The sequence below is a fragment of the Meles meles genome, chromosome 2 (assembly GCF_922984935.1).
Source record: "Meles meles chromosome 2, mMelMel3.1 paternal haplotype, whole genome shotgun sequence".
In the NCBI taxonomy this organism is placed as follows: domain Eukaryota; kingdom Metazoa; phylum Chordata; class Mammalia; order Carnivora; family Mustelidae; genus Meles; species Meles meles.
In genome coordinates, this window is record NC_060067.1 from 19,561,841 (window position 1) to 19,585,153 (window position 23,313).

Below are 23,313 nucleotides of genomic sequence, written 5' to 3' on the forward strand. Positions count from 1 at the left end.
GGATCATGACCTGAGCCGAAGGCAGAGCCTTTAACCCACTGAGCCACCCAGGCGCCCCGGGGTTTATCAATCTTATTGATTCTTTCAAAGAACCAGCTCCTAGTTTCATTGATTTTTTCTATTGTTTTTTTGGTTTCTATTTCATTGATTTCTGCTCTGATCTTTATTTCTCTTCTCCTGCTGGGTTTAGGGTTTCTTTCTTGTTCTTTCTCCAGCTCCTTTAGGTGTAGGGTTAGGTTGTGTACTTGAGACCTTTCTTGTTTCTTGAGAAAGGCTTGTACCACTATATATTTTCCTCTCAGGACTGCCTTTGCTGTGTCCCACAGATTTTGAACCATTGTGTTTTCATTATCATTTGTTTCCATGAATTTTTTTCAATTCTTCTTTAATTTCCTGGTTGACCCATTCATTCTTTAGAAGGATGCTGTTTAGTCTCCATGTATTTGGGTTCTTTCCAGCTTTCCTCTTGTGATTGAGTTCTAGCTTCAGAGCACTGTGGTCTGAAAATATGCAGGGAATGATCCTAATCTTTTGATACCGGTTGAGACCTGATTTGTGACCCAGGATGTGATCTATTCTGGAGAAGGTTCCATGTGCACTAGAGAAGAATGTGTATTCTGTTGCTTTGGGATGAAATGTTCTGAATATATCTGTGATGTCCATCTGGTCCAGTGTGTCATTTAAGGCCTTTATTTCCTTGTTGATCTTTTGCTTGGATGATCTGTCCATTTCAGTGAGGGGAGTGTTAAAGTCCCCTCCTATTATTGTATTATTATTGATGTGTTTCTTTGATTTTGTTATTAATTGGTTGATATAGTTGGCTGCTCCCACGTTAGGGGCATAGATATTTAAAATTGTTAGATCTTCTTGTTGGACAGACCCTTTGAGTAGGATATAGTGTCCTTCCTCATCTCTTATTATAGTCTTTGGCTTGAAATCTAATTGATCTGATATAAGGATTGCCACCCCAGCTTTCTTCTGATGCCCATTAGCATGGTAAATTGTTTTCCACCTCCTCACTTTAAATCTGGAGGTGTCTTCACATCTAAAATGAGTTTCTTGTAGGCAACATACTGATGGGTTTTGTTTTTTTATCCATTCTGATACCCTGTGTCTTTTGATTGGGGCATTTAGCCCATTAACATTCAGGGTAACTATTGAGAGATATGAATTTAGTGCCATTATTAACCTGTAAGGTGACTGTTACTGTATATTGTCTCTGTACCTTTCTGATCTACTACTTTTAGGCTCTCCCTTTGCTTAGAGGACCTCTTTCAGTATTTCCTGTAGAGCTGGTTTGGTGTTTGCAAATTCTTTCAGTTTTTGTTTGTCCTGGAAGCTTTTTATCTCTCCTTCTATTTTCAATGATAGCCTAGCTGGGTAGAGTATTCTTGGCTGCATGTTTTTCTCGTTTAGTGGTCTGAATATATCATGCCAGCTCTTTCTGGCCTGCCAGGTCTCTGTGGATAAGTCTTCTGCCAATCTAATATTTTGACCATTGTATGTTACAGACTTCGTTTCCCGGGCTGCTTTCAGGATTTTCTCTTTGTCACTAAGACTTGTAAATTTTACTATTAGGTGACGGGGTGTGGACCTATTCTTGTTGACTTTGAGGGGGGTTCTCTGCATCTCCTGGATTTTGATGCTTGTTCCCTTTGCCATATTAGGGAAATTCTCTTCAATAATTCTCTCCAATAGACCTTCTGCTCCCCTCTCTCTTTCTTCTTCTTCTGGAATCCCAATTATTCTAACATTGTTTCATCTTATGGTGTCACTTATCTCTTGAATTCTCCCCTCGTGGTCCAGTAGTTGTTTGTCCCTCTTTTGCTCGGCTTCTTTATTCTCTGTCATTTGGTCTTCTATATCACTAATTCTTTCTTCTGCCTCATTTATCCTAGCAGTGAGAGCCTCCATTTTTGATTGCACTTCATTAATAGCTTTTTTGATTTCAACTTGGTTAGATTTTAGTTCTTTAATTTCTCCAGAAAGGGCTTTTATTTCTCCAGAGAGGGTTTCTCTATTATCTTCCATGCCTTTTTTGAGCCTGGCTAGAATGTTCAGAATGGTCATTCTGAACTCTTGATCTGACATATTACCAATGTTTGTGTTGATTAGGTCCCTAGCCTTCAGTACTGCCTCTTGTTCTTTTGTTTGTGGTGATTTTTTCCGCCTTGTCATTTTGTCCAGATAAGAGGATATGAAGGATCAAATAAAATATAAAAGGGTGGCAAAGACCCCCCAAAAATGCACTGTAACCAAATCAGAAGAGACCCCAAATTGTGGGGGGGAGAAACGGGATAAAAAGAGGTTCAGGAAAAAAAAAAGAAAAAAAATTAAATATTAAAACAAATAAAAAATATAAAAAAGAAAGAAAAAATATATATATTTAGATAAACTAGTCAAAAAACATTAAAAAAGAAAAGGGTAAAAGTTTTAAAAAATTTAGCGGAAGAAGAAAAAAGAAAGAAAAAAATTTGAAAAAAGAAAAAAAAATGGAATTAACCACAAGACTAAAGAATCATGGGGAGAAAGCCATGAGTTCTGTGCTTTGCTTTCTCCTCCTCTGGAATTCCGCTGCTGTTTTAGGAATTGAACCTGCTTTCCTTGATAGATGAACTTAGTCCTGGCTGGATATTTTGTTGATTTTCTGGAGGAGGGGCCTGTTGTAGTGACTCTCAAGTGTCTTTGCCCCAGGCGGAATTGCACTGCCCTTACTGGGGGCCGGACTAAGTAATCCACTCAGGTTCGCTTTTGGGAGCTTCTGTTCCCTGAACGCTTTCCGTAGAGATCCGGAGGACGGGAATGAAATGGTGGCCTCCTGGTCTCTGGCCCAGAGGAGCCGAGAGCCCGGGGCCCCACTCCTCAGTGTGCCCCCAGAGGACACCACCCAATCACTCCCGTATCCCCAGCCTCTAGCCGCACTCCAAGCTCACCCAGGCCGTGACCAGTTCAAGGTAACCCCGAGCTGAGAGTTCAGTCCGTGGCTCTGTCTCTGTAGTCGGCTCTCCATTCTAATACCTGCAAGCTCTGTGACACTCCAACACCCCCGATCCTCCTGTGACCCTGCGGGACCTGGGGCCCGTGTGGGCTTCACCCAGGTTTAGCCTCTGGAGCAATGTCCCTCAGTGGAACAGACTTTTAAAAGTCCTGATTTTGTGCTCCGTTGCTCCGCCGCTTGCCGGGAGCCGGCCCCTCCCCCGCGGTCTATCTTCAAGTCGTTTTAGATTCACTTCTCCGCCGGTCCTACCTTTCAGAAAGTGGTTGATTTTCTGTCTCTAGAATTGCTGTTCTTCTTCTCTTCGATCTCCTATTGGATTTGTAGGTGTTTGCAATGTTTAGATAAGCTATTGAGCTGATCTCCTGCTACCTGATGTAGTCTAGCCTGCTACTTCTCCGCCATCTTGACTCTCTCTGCATTCATTTTTTAAAAGATTTTATTTATTTCACAAAGAGAGAGATCGCAAGCAGGAAGAGAGGCATTCAGAGAGAGAGGGGGGAGCAGGCTCCCTGCCGAGCAAAGAGCCCAATGTAGGGCTTAATCCCAGGACCCTGAGACCATGACCCAAGCTGAAGACAGAGGCTCAACCCACTGAACCACCCAGGTGCCCCCGCATTGCATTCAGATTAATTTTTCATTCAGATGGCCCAAAGTAGTTTTCTCTTCGCATTTAAATATTAAACTGGGCATATAAGAAGGGGTTGCCAAGTATACAACAATTATTAACAAAATAGCATATCATTATGAATCGAAATATCAATCTTATACTATTTTTCTAGCTTTGTAAAGGACATGGTTAACCTCAAGGTTTGGAGGATGTAAGCCAAAAGCACTTTTTTCATACAGCTACCCCCCATTTTTGCCTTTTTATTCCTAAAGTCCATGATGGAAAAATATATTGGTGACTACACCAGTTTCCACCACTTTAACATGATTTGATTATCCAGGAAAAGTTTCTCAGTCTGCTGAGCACCCTGAAGAGACATGTCAACTTATGACCCCACTTCTACAAAACACTTAGGAAAGATCTAGAAAATGATGAACTAATGTTAACTATCATTATTAATGAGAGTTATTAGCATAGATAGTAGTTACAAGTCTTGGCTCTGGAAAGAGAGTGCTGGATTCGAATCCTGACACATCACTTACTACTTGCTGTAATCTTAGATGTTAGCTTAAACTTTCTGGAGCTCAGTTTCTTCATCTGTGGGAAAAAAAATGTCAGTAATAATGAAAACTATATTAGGGCATTGTTCAGAGCATTGAATTTCTTTGTACAACGTCAAATGCTTATAATGACACTGGTATGCATTGTAGGTGTTTAATAAAAAGTCTCTTCCTCTATTTTATGTACCTGGACTCACTTTGTCCATACTTCATGACTTTGATTGTTCAAAGGTTGGTGGAAAGTATGGAACTGTGGTGAGTACGGTATCTAAACAGTAGTAGTGGGAGGGAGCTGGTGTTAAAAGAATCATTGCTACAATAGATTAGGTATAGATCTGCCAAGAAAACTTTAGAAACGGGTCCTACTGGGGTATGTCTGTGATGATACCAGTGGAGGTTTGGCGGTGTTTATTCAATGTCCAGATCAAGAAAAAAAAGAAAAAAGAAAAAGTCCAGGCCTGAATGAAATCAATGTCTTTTATCTGGGGATCTAAGAATCCTCACAATTTTAAACAACTCATTATAGAAAGAAAATGGTAATCTTGTCATGAGAACCGTTTCTTCTCTTTTTTCTTTAGCGCTCACATTTGAAAATGTTGCTAGTTTAAGTGCGTATGATGCTTTGCGTTTATTCATCATGTTCATGTTTTGGCAAATCGAAGTCATGAAGGTTTTATTAGGACTTTCTGAATGAGTGATGGGAGGCCTTTTTACTCCACTTCTTCCAGAGTTTTGCTCAGCCTCTGGCGCTATTTAGAGGTGTTTATACCTGGAATGGGTCAGGTTAACCATGGCAAGGGTTAGACCATCTTGCTGGGAATGCTATTTTGGTTTTATTCAATTTTGTGAATCATTCTTCAGTTTCCGGAATTTGGGTCTGGAATTTGTTGGCTCTGTTTGGCAGTATGCAGTTTCTGACTTGTAATGGACGGCTGGGAAAATATTCTTACATCTGCTGGGACGTAGGAATTGAGCCAGGGCAACTGCTTGAAAGCATTTGACTTTTGACAACATAGACCAGCTGTTTTTGCTTCCACTTATGCAAGTCTGTGACAAAGGCAGAGAGAGAAGTAACGAGTGGTATGTGGCCTCTTATTTACTATGAAGGGACTGTGCAATTTACTGGCATCTCCAAAAATCTAGCTGTGTGACTCTGTGGATATATGCATGGAAGTCGGTATAAAACTGAGCAAATGGGCAAAAAAGAACAAAAATCTCAGCATCTTTTAGATCTTCACTGGATTAATAGCATATGAAGCAGGACCAAAAAAAAAAAAAAAATGGATTCGGAAGAGGAAGAAAGCCAATATCATACAAATCCACAAAACCAGAACTGAATGTATGATCATCTGTCATGCTGCTCTAACATCTTAAAAGCAATAAGCACCATGGAAGTGTTGCTGATAGGGTTTTTATCCAGAGAAAACTTTTCCCTTATACTATCTTGTAATCAAGTTGCATAGTTTAATTGAAATCAGATTTTAATGCTTAGTGTACACAGATTTACATTTTTATTTTTATTTTATTTTATTTTTTTTAAAGATTTATTTATTTGACAGAGAGAGATCACGAGTAAGCAGAGAGGCAGGCAGAGAGAGAGGAGGAAGCAGACTCCCTGCTGAGCAGAGAGCCCGATGTGGGGCTCGATCCCAGGACCCTGAGATCATGACCTGAGCTGAAGTCAGAGGCTTAACCACTGAGCCATCCAGGTGCCCCAGATTTACATTTTTAAATGAAAACTTCAGGATAATTTTTTGATTGTACTACATGAGTTATTTGTTAGTTCACTTCACTGATGGTAAGACTCACTGCAGTCTTTAAAAATATGTAAATGGGGGCGTCTGGGTGGTTCAGTGGGTTAAGCCTCTGCCTTCGGCTCAGGTCATGATCTCAGGGTCCTGGGATCGAGCCCCACATTGGGCTCTCTGCTCAGCAGGGAGTCTGCTTCCCTTCCTCTCTCTGCCTGCCTCTCTGCCTGCTTGTGATCTCTGTCTGTCAGGTAAATAAATAAAATCTTTAAAAAAAAAACATGTAAATGTTGGAAATCTAGATGCCTAATATTGGAAATAGAAATGGCTTTAGAATCTATTCTTTTGGTTGTATTTAATGAAGGGAGAATTGGGATACTTGCCTCAACTCCATTGTTCATGCGAGGCCATTTATTCAGTGACTCCTGTGAACCAGGTACTTTACTAGCTCTGAATTTACTGCTGCATAGGGTTTCTCTGGAGAACATCACAGACTAAGGAGAAACTGACATTGAACAAGTAATTATGACAAACCAGAATGATGCATTCTTTGACAGAGGCATCAGACATGTACGTAAACTCTGTGGGATGGCTGGGGCTCAACCACAACTTCCAATCTTAATAAACATTTTAATTTTTAATTATTCTCCTCTCTGAGCCTCAGTTTCCCATTTCAAGTGGAGATAAAAGTCATACTTTCCTCATTTTTTTGTTGTGAGTATAACAAATTTAATCCCTTCGATAAGTATAGAAATACCCAGCAAAAGTAAGTCCTTAGTATATATTTTATTACTACTAACTTTGATACCAGTCTCAGAAATGAAAAACATAGTATGAACATCCTGATTTCCCATAATATCTTCAACATAATAACCTCATCCATGTATTTATTTAATTAGTTTAGAAAATACCATAATGATGTCTGCATGGATTCTAAATATTCATCCATTTCATGGTATCTACGTGCTATTTATATCTCAGTATTACCTAGCTAATTCATATCTAATGTGAATGGCCTCAATTCCTCTTATATCTAATTTAAACATTCAACAATTCTCTTTGAATGCTTTTTAGTTAGGGTTGATTTGGCCACATGTGACCAAAACCAACCAACCAACCAAACAAACAAAAAACAACAACAAAACCACACACACACACACACACACACACACACACACGCACACACGCACAAATAACAGTGCATAAGTGATATAGAGTTTATTTTTGTCTCAAGTAAGAGAAGTCTGGAGGTAGGATATCCAGGGCTTATTATGATCCAGGACCCAGGCCCTTTCTGAATTTTTCCTTAATCCTTAAAATCTAAGTCTCTTCTACAAACTCCAAGATGACTACTCAAGCACCTGCCATCATGTCGGCACCCAAAAGATCAGAAAGGATAAGGAAATGAAAAAGAAGAGTTAATGGGACACTCTTGACATCTGGTGAGGAAGTTTCTCATTTAGCTTCCTCAGAATATTGATTCTTATATCTTTTTAGCCATAATTTAGGCACATGGCCACAACTAGCCCCATGAAAGTCTAGACAGTGTGGTCTTTATCTGAAGCATACATGTGTCTGGCAAAGAGTTGGAGTCTAATATCAAGACAGCAGCAGTAACAGTAATGGGATAGTGGAGGAGAATACATTCACCAGTCAGGCAGTCTGGATGGAGCTGAATGAAGTGGAAGGGAAGACTATGGATTCCAAAGTTAACTGCTACCTACTGGTTAGATGACTTTGCGTAAGATGCTTAATTTTTCTGTGCCCTAATTTACTCATCAGGATCCTAGGTATGTTTCAGGAACAAATGAGTTGGTGCATGTTGGCATGGAGAACAGTGCTGTGTATGAAGAAAGTACTTATTTTAATGTATGGAAAGGCACTGGAGAAGACTGAGTAGGAGAATGCTGTTATCTGATCAAAATACTAAAATGATCACTCAAGCTGATACTGGAAAAATATACCGAAGGAAGAGATGTGTAGATGTAGGGAGAAGAGTTAGAAGATTACTTCCACAGAAGCAGTGATAAACAAGATGGTGCCGGTGGAGTTGTAAGAAGTGATTGTATTTAGGATATATTTTGATGGTGAGCAAATAGTATTTACTTATGTGGGCTGGCAGATAAGAGTTAAAATGACTATCTTTTTTTTATCACTATGCCATCATAACCATCATGTCCCCTTAGTCACATTATATACCACCACAATATCTTGCATATGATCAAGGCTACACACATGGTATAATCAATTCAGTTGGAAAGTCTGCTGCTCCCCTTCATGATTTTGAGGATCTCACATTCATTCTCAGACACATATTGGCTGTATAAGCCGTATGATCATCATGTTATAATCTCATCAATATTGTGAAAGGTGTTCTTATTAATATGTAAAGAAGTCATGTCCACATCATTTAAGTGAATCGAATTTTAAATAATTATGTAAATCCTACTAAGACTTTAAAACCAGTTAAGAGTCTTTGTATCTTTATGCTTTAAATACAAAAACATTCAAAATAGATAATATTACTATTAATATAGAGTCAGTATGGTAGAGTGAAAAGAATAGGACTTTATAAGCAGGCTGACTGAAGTTCAAACACAGCACAAATATTTAAGTCTTCTAAGTTTACTTATTATTTGAGTATTTACTTTCAAAGTATTTCTAGTTCGAGTCTCTGTATGGCACATTTTGTAAGGCCTTGTATGTCAGGGATTTTTGTTGTTGCTGTTGCTGCTCTTATGCCACCCATTTAAATTATTTTAAGATAGATATCAAATTATTGCCTCAATGCTATTTTCCTTTACTATTTTAGATATATTATACTGTCTTCCTGTATCCACTGACATTTGACATTCTTTGACTCTTTCACTTTTATAGGTGATCCCTTTCTGTGGGCTTGTCTTTACTGTTTTCACATTTCACATTATCTATCCTCTTTGTCAATGTATAGACCCCTTAAATTTGGATTTTTCATCTCTCATTTTTCTGTTTTTATTCTTTTAATTTTCTGGGACCCCTGTTATCTGATAATTGGCATCTTTCTCTCTCTCTCTCTCTCTCTCTGTATATCATCTATGTCTCTTTAGCCCTTCCTGCTACCTTTGGGAACATTCATGCATCTGATCTTCTAACTCACTAATTTCCTCTTCAGCAGATTCCATTTTGCTACTCATGCAATAGACTATTTCATTTGATTTACCCCATTTTTCTTCTTTTTGATTATTACTATAATTTCTGATTTATTTTTGCTGATATTTTCTTAAGTACAAATTTATTACTTTAAGTGTTTATGCATCTCTTTCAGTAACTGTTTTTAATAATATGTTTTCCAGTAGTTATTTTATATTTAAGATAGTCATACACCTCAAGGGTTCAGTTACTTTGACTAATGGCTTCATGCTCTTCTACGGGGAAATATCAGCTGTGCTGTCTGCATTGCTAATTAGAAAGGACCAAAGCCAGGAATTATCTGTTTTGGTCACATGGAATTTAGGGAGAAGTGAACCCTGAGTGCCAGGGTGGCTGACTCCAAAGCCAAAACATGCCCCAAATTGTCTTGAGTGAGATCATCATTATAAATCCTTATAGAGAAGCAGCTTTGCAGGAGCATTAGCTCTAGACTGTAATCAGTCATACCAGATACCATATATTTCAAAGGGAAGTGGAGGAATGCATTTTCATGGTTTTCTGGTCAGTCCTCTTACATTTCCTTCAACTTCTCATCTCCATAGGGAGCAGGCCTTGCGCTCACCTCATGATTCTCCCATGGACTTCTGTGCTTCTGTGTGGACTGCTGCTGTTGATTGCTCTGATGGAAAAGGCCTGGTATGAATTTCCAAAGTCTGTGCTGGGGAGAGGGAAAAACAGAGTGTAAAACTGTTTCTAAACTCTTCCTGCCATCTATGATTGTCCTTCCCTCTGGGCTGTCCTACTGGCCCTCATTCTTCTTGTATCTAGCACATACGGGTTGATGAAAAAAATGGTCTGTCTCCCCAGGGACTTGCCATTTCTTTTGTTGCTGGGTTATTGTTGTTGTCATTAACTTTAATTCCTAGTTTATGTCCAAGTTCTTCTCTGGCTTCTGTAGCTTCTCCAGATTGATTTCAAAAGAAATAAGGAGTTCATGCCAGTTCCATTACTCTTTATCATATCGAAGTCCACAGTCCTTGAGAAAGCTTCAGGGAATGCATTCTAAACAGTATATCTATTCATGACAATGTGATTTCGCATTTTCACATTCAGTCTTCAATTTTGTTTTTATTTTAAAAAGATTTATTTATTTGAGAGAGAGTGAGAGAAAGAGAGTGAGTGGGGTTGGGCAGAAGGAGAGGGAGAGAGACAGAGGGAGAGAAGCAGACTTCATGTTGAGTGTGGAGCCTAATACCAAGCTGTATCTCACGACCCTGAGATCGTGACCTAAGCTGAAATCAAGAGTCTGACGCTTAACTGAGCAACACAGGTGCCCCATATTTTTAAAGTTTTGCTTAAACTCCCCCTCCCAAAACAACAGTTTCTCAAATTTTTTGCCCCTAATTAATGGACAATGAGGGTTGTGTAAAATTGGCTTGTAAAACTGTCCATACTTAGGCACCTTGAAAAATTAACTTTCTAAGATATAAACTCTATTTCTGTTGTTACATGTGTGAGATGATAAAACAGTAGGCCTGCAATGTGATGCATTATAGTTATATTTTGTCTTTATTGCCATGGCTTTGCAAAAACAAATACTTCACTAACAAAGTAGATAAAACAGGCTTGGCTACAGAAAATTGCAAATAAAGTTAGAGAAAGTGACAGCTCCCTGATCTCCCAAATATTGTAAAAACAATTGCTGTGAAAAGAGATTGTTATTTTTTTCTACCCATCTATTTATTTTTCCTCCTTCTTGAGTTTGTTGAAGTGAGTTTTTGTTTGATTATGAAGCGGTACATATTTCAGCAATCCAAGCACAATATAGAAACTAGGTACTTAAAGATTCAATGTTTTACTCTTCTTATCTGTTTCAGGAGTCCACCAATTATAATGATAATATATTCATTAATGAGCTTATCTAGATGAAGCTAATGGACATGATTCATTGGACTTTAAAGAAGCACATTAAATAGTGATGGGAATTTCTTAATGATTTAGAAACATCCTAGGCTCGATTAGAAAGGGGGAGGCTGAAGGAGGGAAACCAGATACGTGCTGGCTTTCTAGGCTAGCCCCTCACTCTACTATATAATTTGGAAATTAACCTGACACATTCCACAGTTGTTTAAAACACATTTATTGAATGTTTTACAATTATGTGTTTTCCCTGTTTGCTTGGGTAGGTGACCTTTGGTTCAGCTTCTGCGTACATACACAATTTAATTGAAGCTTTTAGAGAGTTTAAGGAAATGGAATTAGCTTTCAAGATGTTGTCTCTTGGAGAAATCTAGTCGGGAGGCGTGAAGGTTCTGAGGTTAAATAGCTGTCTATGTAATGGCAGGACTATATCATTTATTTTCTCTACTCCATTTTCTTTTCTTTTCTCTCTTGCTGTATTTATGTGTGTCTCTTGTTGGCAGATATGTGTTGTGAGATAACTAGGAACAGGACCAGATATGTATTGTGAGATAAGAAGAAACAGGACCAGAACTGATTAGACAGGATTGGAATATAACCTGAAAAAGGTCGGTTTCAGATTAGATGTATATTAAAGCTAAGAGATTCATTTTATATGTCATGAATACTACAATCATGATATATGGTGTTATCAAATAAGACTGGTTTTAAAAATCCACACAACAAAATATGTACTTAGGAATTATTTTTAAAGCTAATATTATTTAAAGAAAATCCTTTTCAGTCAAAAAATTATTTTTATAATATGAATTGGAATTTTTATTGCAAAAGTTATCCACAGCCAAGTCTAATTGTTATATTATCATCAGTAATATGTTTATGTGGCTACTACAAAAATAAAATGTACTTAGAGAAACAAAAATAACTTTTGCAGACTCTAAATATATTGAGATGACAGTTTCTGAATGAGGAATCCTAAGTGTGATTGAATATAAACATCAGCATTTATTCTTCTCCTATCCCCCTACCCCCCCATGTTGCTTCTCCATGTCCTCATATCAGGGAGATCATATGATAGTTGTCTTTCTCCGATTGACTTATTTCACTAAGCATGATACGCTCTAGTTCCATCCACGTCGTCGCAAATGGCAAGATTTCAAAGAATAAATGAAACAAGATGGGATTGGGAGGGAGACAAACCATAAATGACTCTTAATCTCACAAAACAAACTGGGGGTTCCTGGGGGGAGGTGGGATTGGGAGAGGGGGAGCGGGCTATGGACATTGGGGAGGGGAGGCGAACCATAAGAGACTATGGACTCTGAAAAACAACCTGAGGGTTTTGAAGGGTCAGGGGTGGGAGGTTGGGGGAACAGGTGGTGGGTGATGGGGAGGGCACGTTTTGCATGGAGCACTGGGTGTTGTGCAAAAAGAATGAATACTGTTACGCTGAAAATAAATAAATAAATAAATAAAAAGGGAAAAAAAAATCCTTAAAAAAAAAAAAAAACATCAGCATTAAAATAATGGATAGACTTCAATGACTGTTGGAGAGCACTGTTTGTATTTAAATCCCCACTATGTTTGTAACTAAATCAGACATCCTTTTAGAGTAATATTTTGTGCAAAATACTCCCTATTCATTTAATATATTGGGAGAAAAGATGAAAAAAGAATGACAGAAGGGAGAGGTGTTAAGTCCTATCTATGTGCTATAAAACTCAGCTAGACTGAAAACGATGACATGGAGGAACAATCTTCCAGACAAGAATAATATATTACCCAACGATTACACCTGTGACACTTAGTTTGCTCATTGGTACATGACGGGAAAAAAGAAAGTTTTCTATTTTGACTCATTATGTCTATCAGCTCTTTTTTTTAAAAAGAGTCCAACTCTTTTTTATTTATAAAAGAAAACTTTACATTAAAGTTTTCTATTTTGGCTCATTATGTCTATCAGGTCTTTTTTATTGGAGTCCTGGAAAAAACTGACTGAGTTAGACGCCAAGAGAAAAGGAAGAAGATAAATACAGTTTAATCTGTTCAAAGTTTATCCACATACAGAATAACAGAACTTGGATATAAATTCTATAGGAAATCCCTAAGTATGGATTGGTCCTAGGATTACACTGTTTGGTAAGTTAACATTCCCACCCCTAAATGCTGGTTGTTACTGTAGCAATGATGCCTTTCTCATCTTTTCAACTTCAGATGAAAAACCCAGGCTTTGGTGTTAAGTAGCTACAGAGGACAATTGTTCTTCTCTTCTCTTCTCTTCTCTTCTCTTCTCTTCTCTTCTCTTCTCTTCTCTTCTCTTCTCCCCTCCCCTCCCCTTCCCTCCCTTCTTCTCTCCTCTCCTCTCCTCTCCTTTCCTTTCCTTTCCTTTCCTTTCTCTCTTCCCCCTCTCTCACTTCTTTCCTTTTTTTTCCTTCAGTTCATCATATGAATCCTCTTCTTATGTTTGAAGAATTTTCTACTCTATTTGCCTTAGTTGGGTAGAGCCTACCTACAATCTAAGCAAGACCCTTCAAACTTTATGTCAGCTGAAGCACGACTATAAGACCTGTTACTAGCTCTCAGGGCTATAATGGGATGGGGAAAGTAGAGCATTCGACCTGGTCATGGAGGGGCAGCCACCTGTTCCCAGTTGCAGATGTGTTCTGATACCAGAGACAGCATTCAGTGTCTGGTGGTGGAAAGTGCTTGATGCCATATTTATTCCATAAATGAATTAGCTGTATGATCATAAGCAGATCAATTAATCTCTTGAGGGTCATGCATATTAATTTACCTATTTATAAATATTATTTAATATCATATCTCCCAAATAGTATTTAAAAAATAAAATAATGTTTAGAGAATTACTTTGTAAACCAAGAAGACTAAATTCCATTAATTTTACATTTACAAACATTCCTAACCTCTCGGGTATAATCCCCTTATGGTAGACATAGATGGTGTGATAGTATATATTGCCCACCAACTACCACAGTACATTTGGCATTGTCCAGATAGAGAAACAGAAACAACTGCACAAATTCAAACCAGAAGAATTTATCACAGGGAATTGGTTGTAAAAATATTGGAAGGGTTTGAGAAGCAAAAAGGGGGGATGAGACTTTAGACTTTAATAATTACTGTGGAAACCCTTACTGTGCCTATTGCTGAAAAAAGAGGGAAGTGTGATCCAGAGATCAGCAATTATAGAAAGCCCATTCTCTCCCTGGATCTGAAGGTCTGGTATGGTATTAACTTCCAAAAGATATCTGATATTGCTTTGACTTCTAGAACCACTTTAATATGTATATCCATTAAAATATCATTTTGCTTAGTAAGTTGTTTTTATTAAGAAGTTTATTAAATTGTTGACTGCAAGTATATTTTTAGGTGGAATTCTACTTAAGGGTGACTATCATACTCTGTCTCATCTCAACCACAAAGCAGATAAGAATATTTAAAAAAAAATTTAGTGATTTTATTTACTTATTTGTCAGACAGAGAGAGAGCACAAGCAGAGGGAGAAGCAGGCTCCCCACTGAGCAAGGAACCTGATGTGGGACTCTATCCCAGGATCCTGGGAACATGACCTGAGCTGAAGGCAGATGCTTAACTGGCTGAGCCACCCAGGTGTCCCAGATAAGAATATTTAAAACATTTCTTGACATTTCATCAATTCCATATATTGGGCCTGTCTTTTGGTCAAACTTTATAGTCCTGGCTAAGGGTTCAATTATTCTTTAAACCAAGTACTATAATACTGTCAAGATTGAGAGTGGGAAAGAAGTCTTTGAGACTTAATGCTTTAATTTAGCATGGTATGGAACTGAGTGATTCCTCACTCTGTATTTCTTTTAACTTGTATCTGCAGGTTCTGATGTAACTACTAAAAGAACCAACATGATTTGTCCATATGATTAAATATAGAAATTGGATGTATGTAAATATTACGTGTTCCCCTGCATACTAAAGACACACTTGATCATGAAGAACTAAATGTGTACTTAAAATGTAACGATAGAGGTGACCATATTAGATTCAGAGAGAAAATTCAATTCAACTCTACTAAAACAGTTCTGGGGCAATTATTCTTCAACATCTAAGTGAGCATCTGTGAAAAATAATCTATCTAAAATGATAATTTGAAAGTGCATTTGAAAGTATATTTATAGTTAATTCATTCTTATGGATACTTTAGGATAGAGCACCATCAAAAATCCATAGGTCAACACATTATTTCTTGATAAGATAGTAAATTAAAAAAAACTTCCTCTCTTCATATAAAAAGTCTAATCATCTCTATTATACATATTTGTTTACTTGCAGTTTAAGGGAACAAAACGTTAGTAACATTTGTTGAGTGTATACTCTAGGAAAAGTGCATTCCTAAATATATTATATATGCTACTGATTTTATTTATTTTTATTTAGTTTTATTTATTTAGTAATCCTATGGAAGGGGTATTAATCATTTTTACATTTAAGAAAATTGGGACTCAAAGTTACTCTAGGAGGTGGGAAAGCTGAGATCAGAATCCACAGTGCTCTGATTCCAAAGCAAATATGAACTTCAGCACAGCAAACTACATGAGCTATTCCTTGGAGAAAAAAAAAAAAAAAAGAAAAGTGGTATTTCCTACAGATAATGGACCCATATAATTTTTTCTTATACATTTAGACATAAAGAAACTTTATGATATCTAAAGCATATGTGTTTTTTAATAGATGAAAAATGGTGGCGTTGGAAGAGAAACTCTTTCTTATTCTCCCACATCTTGTAATCTCATGGCAGCATTGCTGAGGTCCCTGGTTTCTTTTTTTTTTTTTCTTTCTTTCTTTTTTTTTTTTTTAAAGATTTCATTTATTTGACAGACAGAGATCACAAATAGGCAGAGAGAGTGGGGGAAGCAGGCTCCCCGCTGAGCAGAGAGCCCGATGCCAGGATTGATCCCAGGACCCTGAGATCATGACCTGAGCTGAAGGCAGAGGCTTTAACCCACTGAGCCACCCAGGCACCCCGAGGTCCCTGGTTTCTGCAGAGGAGCAGGGCAAACCATCCTGGGACCAAAATTCAGGTTAATATACAGGGAGAGGAGATGAGGCCACAGGCACAGTAGCAGGCATAACAAACTATTTAGATTATTAAGTTATTTAAATGTGGAATAGATGTAATTCTAGGGAATACAGCGATAGACAGAAGTTCAGACCTGCCCTAAGGATGGAGGGTTGTCAAGAGCTTGGCTGAACTGGAGACAGTTGAGCTTCCAGGCGTCAGATTAGTTGATTAAGGCAATCAGCCAAAATGAAAGTCACATTCACACCTTCAATCACTTACTGGGGACAGTATAAGAAAGAGGCTGACCAGGACAGAGTGCTGGCTCCCACAAGGTTAAGTTTTCCTCATGGTTATCTCCAGATGGGAAGCAGGGGGATCAGCACCCATGTGGGGTGTGGGGGTATCCTCTCACTCTCAAGGGAGCCCTGCCGGGAAGGCCTTTTAATGGACCTGTGGGCTGAGCAGAGGGAGAGAGAAGGGCTGAGCACTGAGAGTGGAGAAAAGTGCTTCAAGATACTTGATGCCCCATGAGGAGGTCTCAGTGGATGCACCTGGGGGGAGGCCTCATCTGAAGGTCCCTATAAAGAGGCCTGAGAATGAGGGTGTCTGGGTCAGGAATGTAGCATAGCGGAAGGGCGTGGCTGGCCAGGGAGGGAGGGGGGTGGGGGAGCTGAGAACTCAATGCGGCACCAGAGACCGCGACACCCTGGCTGTGCACAAGTCTCGGGGCGGGCAGCTTCCCCAGGAGAACTGCCGTGTAATGCCCTCCTGATTGCCTATGCTCAGGCCTGAGTGATCCTACACACTATCCCAGCTTAGAGCCAGACTTCTTAGAGGTAAGTGTGGCGCAGTGTTCTTATCTCAGGCAGATGATACGGCAGACAATTGGCAATTGACACTGTTTTTATTTATTTGAAAGAAAGCAAGAGTGAGAGAGATCACAGAGGGAGAGGGAGGAGCAGACTCTCTGCTGAGCAGAGAGCACGATGTGGGCTGGATCCCAGGACCCCAAGATTGTGATCTGAGCTGAAGCAGATGTTAAACCGACTGAGCCATCCAGACACCCCCTCACACTGTTTTTAATGGAGGTGGAGCACCAGGAGGCATCAGGGAAAGCTAGCCACAGAGGATGATACACTTAGCCCCTGGGTCTCAGACTTTGAAGGACCAAAATCATAAGACCAAATAATATTTTGAGGCATTATAGGATATGTTTTCCCTCTTTCCTTTATTTAGAAGAAAGGGGGATATAGTGGTCTCCGTGATAGTTTTTCTCCAAATAATTAAAACCTACAGTGAGGTGTAAATGTGACTACAACTAGTGTGTGAAATGGAAAGGATATTTTTTCTTGCCTAGAAAAAAGTCATTCTGGGTAGTGGAAGGATGGAAGGGAGAGTACATGGAGATAGGAGGCCCTAGAATAGAGAGGTAGCAAAGCCCAAGAGAGGGATAGTGGAAGGGGTCATCTCAGAATCCGAGTCAGCCATGATCATGATTTCCCTGCCACAAACGTAATACAGAAGAGTTAATATAGCCAACTGATAACAGAAGACCTTATATCCCCAGCCTCCTCTCTTAACCAAGAGTCTGCCACCACAGATGGCTCGTGGCGGGTGTAGGGGTGAGAAGGAGAACATATTTAGCCATCTGAGCAGAATAGATTTGGAGTAAGCAATTAAGCTGAGTTGGAGAAAATTAAATTCTAATGTGAGCTAAGATTCACATGGGCTGCTATGATGCATGCAGGCAGGGTCTCGTGTAATAATGAGCATTTAGTTTTAATGAGCATTTATTGTGTGCCTGATGTTTTAAATATGTTAGATCTGATCATGAAAATCCTTCAAGATAGAGTATTAATATCTGCTTTTATACTTGAGGTCATTGAATCTTGAGTATATAAAGTAATATTCTCATACTTCGGAAAGTCGGTAAGAGCAGCTCACCTCAGACTTGAATGATCTACCTGTAAAGATTGTACTGTTCACATTCACAAGGCTCTGAAAAAATTAGGTGAAAACAGGACATTTGTTGATCATTATCAATAAAAAATAATTACTCAATCCTGGGTAAAAAAATAGAGACAAACTTTCAGTAAATGTCCCCTGGTGTTGTATCTCAGATCTCTCTGTAGAGGTCTGAGCATGGTCTAGAGATAAGGGTTGTGTTGGGCCTTGCAGAGGAAATTCAGATAATGTAGTTGATGAGAGAGAGATCTGTGTGGAGAGCCCAACTCAGAGACCATGTCTGTCTTGTCATCATTTGTTCATGTATCCCCACTGTAAGCACTGTACCTAGAATGAGAAAAAAGAAGGCAGTGTGTAGAGTCTTAATGTCAATTGAATAAATAAACTGATTTTGGGCAATCCATCTTTTATTAAAGGCCTCAGTTTTCCTATCTGTAAAATGAAAAATGTCTGTAATCCAATGGTTTTTTTTTGTTGTTGTTGTTCGTTTGTTTGTTTGGTTTTGTTTTGGATGGAATGATAGAAAAGAAAGTGTTTTGTAGGGCGCCTGGGTGGCTCAGTTGGTTGAGCGACTGCCTTGGGCTCAGGTCATGATCCCAGACTTCTAGGATCGAGTCCCGCATCGGGCTCCCAGCTCCTTGGAGAGTCTGCTTCTCCCTCTGACCTTCTCCTCTCTCATGCTCTCTCTCACTCATTCTCTCTCAAATAAATAAATAAAATCTTAAAAAAAAAGAAAGTGTTTGGTAAAATTTTAAGAACTATGAAAATCTAAGAAAGGTTCTTGTAACCATTTCTCATGACAGAATTCTATAGAATTTGAAATTTGAACTTTCAATCATATGTAATCCAGTGCCTGCCAAAACCTCTGTGTAAACATGCGATATCTGAAAGAGAGCATAAAGAACAGGTCAGTCATGTCATCCTCGTCAGGAAGCAGTTTTTTCTAAACACACCCCTTGTATTAACGTAGAGGACAATAAATTAAAATACCTGGATATTGTTTTAGTTGCTCATACAAAGACCTTAAGTTATCACTTAGTTTCATGTCCTGGGCTTTATCTACCAGTGCGTATGAGAAAACATGGTCTTTTGAGAAGTGATTCTGTACCTGTTACAAAATCATATCTGCAAACCCTCCTCATTATAATGTTAGGAAGCACAGTGTGGGTGCTGCACAGACGTGAGTGCAAAGAATTGGCTTTCAAAATGCACTTGAATGTTCTCATTTGTCCAACAATGAAATCTATATTTACAGTATTTTTCTTATTGCCTTGGCTGCCAGGAAAAAGCAGGGGCTCATTCTAGAGCCTACTTGAAATAAGTAGATTATCCCATGTTCCTGATTCAGTCCTGTATTGTCTTCATCATGCACAAATTTTCTAATATCTTAGGCACTTGCTGTTAAACAAACAAAAATCACTGCTGTTAATTGGTCCTTACATATGCTTATTTTTTTTGTATAAAACTGTATCATTCTTTATTTTGCATACTTTAATCTCAGAACAAAATAAACAGAAAAAAAAACACAATACACATCCAAACCCCTTGTCAAATATCAGAAGGGATAGGGCTTGAGGGCCTTCTTTCCTGCCTCAGAGACAGGAGGAAGAAAAAAAAAAAACACTAGACATCAGCAGAGGGAACCAGGTGAACAGGGCCACTCCGGGCTGCTAGGGAGCCATGGGGACACTATACAGAGGGCTCAAGGTCTGCAGGTAGAACTAATCTACTTCTTCCATGCGAAAGGCATCCTCATCACCCTCAAGGGGGGAGGATCTCATCAGGAACAGCAGCACTGGGTTCCTCTGCTGTCACTTCATCTTCATCAATGCCCAGGCCTGGCTTGATCATGCGGTAGATGCGGTTGGAGTGAGTCTGGGGATCCTCGAGTGAGAACCCAGAAGAGAGCTGAGCTGTTCCAAACAGCAGCACCACCAGGTCCTTGACAGCCTTGTCATTCTTGTCCTCCTCTGCCTTCTGCCGCAGCGTCTCCACAATGGGGTGGTCAGGGTTGATCTCCAGGTGTTGGCTGTCATAGAGCCCATTGTGGAGTTGTCCCGAAGGGCCTGGGCTTTCATGATCTGCTCCATGTTGGCCGTCCAGCCATAGGTGCTAGTCACAATGCAGCAGGGTGAAGACACTAGCCTGTTAGAGATGGTCACCTTCTCAACCTTCTTATCCAAGATTTCTTTCATGAGTTTGCAGAGGTTCTCGAACTTGGCCTTGCTCTCCTCCATTTTCTTCTTCTCCTCTTCATCCTCAGGCAGCTCCAGGCCCTCCTTGGTAACTGAGACCAGACTCTTCCCATCAAACTCCTTGAGTTGCTGCACTCAGTACCGTCAATAGGCTCCGTCATATACACTACCTCGAAGCCCCGCTTTTGCACTCGCTCCACAAAAGTGGAGTTGGCAACCTGCTCTTTGCTCTCACCGGTGATGTAATAGATGGACTTCTGGGTCTCCTTCGTGCATGACACATATTCTGAAAGAGAAGTCATCTCATCCCCAGACTGGGAGGTATGGTAACGCAGCAGCTCAGAAAGCTGGCGCCGGTTAGTAGAGTCCTCATGGATTCCAAACTTTAGGTTTTTAGAGAACGCCTCATAGAATTTCTTATAGTTCTCCTTGTCTTCTGCCAATTCAGAGAAGAGCTCAAGGCACTTCTTTACAATATTTTTGCGAATGACCTTCAAGATTTTGCTCTGCTGGAGCATTTCTTGGGAGATGTTCAGGGGAGATCCTCAGAGTCAACCACACCGCGGATGAAGTTGAGATACTCTGGTATCAATTCATCACAGCTGTCCATGATGAACACACGGCAAACATAGTGTTTGATGTTGTTCTTTTTCTTCTTGTTCTCAAAGAGGTCAAAAGGAGCCCGGCGGGGGATGAAGAGCAATGCCCTGAATTCCAGCTGACCTTCTACAGAGAAGTGCTTGACTGCCAAGTGGTCTTCCCAGTCATTAGTAAGGCTCTTGTAAAACTCTCCATATTCCTCCTGAGTAATGTCATCAGGGTTTCTGGTCCAAATGGGCTTGGTCTTGTTCAGTTCTGCCTGATCAATGTATTTCTCTTTAATCTTATTTGTTTTCTTCTTCTTGTCTTTCCCACTATCATCCTCCTCATCTGAGCCCACATCTTCAATCTTGGGCTTCTCCTCATCATCTTTATCTTCTTCCTCCTTCACCCCTTTCTCCTCCTCTTCCTCATCATCACTGATTTCTTTCTCTCGTTCCTTCTCCAAATAAAGGGTGATGGGGTAACCTATGAACTGCGAGTGCTTCTTCATCACTTCTTTGACATGTCTCTCTTCTAAATATTCTGTCTGGTCTTCTTTAAGATGGAGAATCACTTTGGTACCCTGGCCAATGGGCTCACCATGGTCTGCACGCACAGTGAAGGAGCCCCAGCAGAAGACTCCCAGGCATACTGCACATCATCATTGTGCTTTGTGATAACCACCACCTTCTCTGTCACCAGGTAGGCAGAATAAAAGCCAACGTCAAACTGTCCAATCATGGAGATGTCTACACCAGCCTGAAGAGCCTCCATGAATGCTTTAGTTCCGGACTTGGCAATTGTCCCCAAATTATTTATGAGATTGGCTTTGGTCATGCCAATGCCTGTGTCCACCAGAGTCAGGGTGTGTTCCTGGGGGTTGGGGATGATGTCAATTTTCAGTTCTTTACCGCTGTCCAACTTGGAAGTGTCTGTCAGGCCCTCATAGCAAATCTTGTCCAAGGCATCAGACGCATTACTGATCAACTCCCGAAGGAAAATTTCCTTGTTAGAATAGAAAGTATTGATGATGAGGGACATAAGTTGGGCAATTTCTGCCTGGAAGACAAAAGTCTCCACCTCCTCCTCTCCATGGTGCACTTCCTCAGGCATCTTAAAAGAGAAGAACTGCAAGCACTACAGACCACGGTGGGTAGGGACTGCGTCCAGCAGCGACTCCGCCACGAGACCGCATGGGGGTGACTCAAGAGCACATATGTTTTTTTTACATGTAAATTTCATAATCTTTAAGTTGTTCAAACAAAACAATCAAGGCTTGTCAGATAGCAAATTTTAGAGTAGATGATATGCATTTCTCTCCCAGTCTCCTTTTTGCAGGTTTCTGGTCTTCTTTCTATCCTGTTTCATTTCTCACATTAGTAAGTTTAAGAGAAGGATTGTGATGACTTATTTGTCATGTGATATGAGAGAAGATAATTTTATAAATTACAATTCCCTAAAGCACTGGAGAGCTCAAATTCTAGGAGCAATATAAATAATACATTATATTACAGTGCCAGTTAATTTTGATGGACACAGAAAATAATAAGTATATGTAAGGGTTGTAAATTATTATTTTGAGAGGAGAAAATTAAAAAAGTATAATGCCGCTTTTGAGTATATTTCAGGGGCAGATGGTGCTATTACTTTGCTTGCCTTGGTTATAGTCATGTCATGGAAGCAGATGCTAGAAAGCACAAAGCCCAACTGATTGAAGATGTTACAAAGTAGCTGTAAAGTAGCATATGGAGATATATTTTGGTAGGTGAGGATGGTGAATCCAGGTTAGAATGACAGTTTATATTTGGTTGAAGTTCTCTTTCAATTTGTTTAACCACTAAACAAACAAAGAGAAAGAAAGATCCACATTTAAGTGTGGGATCTGCTGTGCAGCCTGCCTTAATCCTCCTGAGGGCAAACTCTAAGTTCAGTCATGAATGCAATTCCTACGAAGTAGGGAATCTATCCTGTAAGAGAAGACCTTGAGAGCAGACCTATCCGGCTGCTGCTGCTGCTGCTTCTTTTTTAAACTTTATTTTTTTAAACATTAGCCTGAGGAAAAACCCAAATTATAATCAAAGGTCTCCCCTATTACCAGTAAGGTCATTCTGCCATTCTTGCTTTGCCAGTGTTCTCTAGTTCTTATATTCTCTTTCTCAATGCCATCATCTGGCCTAAGGCAGGCTGGTTCATAGTCTACCACAAATACAAGGATGAAAAAACAAACAGAAAGCAGAGCAAACCCTTTTGGATAGAATTGTAAATATACTATTATACCTGGATATTTATTTTCTGGGGTTTCTTCACCCAGAACTGAAAGCTTATTTAAGCAATGCAGTTCATTGTTACAGATGAATAATTTTCTCTATGGGGGAAAGAAAAGACACAAGATACATACACACACACACACACACACACACACACACACACACACACACACACGTATATATATATTGCAACTAAAGACGATTGTAGGTCATTTTACGTAGACAATATCTAGAATTGAATACTTTGAGCAAAAATTGAACTCTATAAGAATGATTTTGATAATTT

General features: G+C 39.4%; 1 pseudogene; it reads right to left on the reverse strand.

Annotated features, from left to right (window-relative positions):
• Nucleotides 1–19,441: 19,441 nt before the first annotated feature.
• On the reverse strand, nt 19,442–21,937 carry LOC123936698 (annotated as a pseudogene).
• Between the last annotated feature and the right edge of the window lie 1,376 nt (nt 21,938–23,313).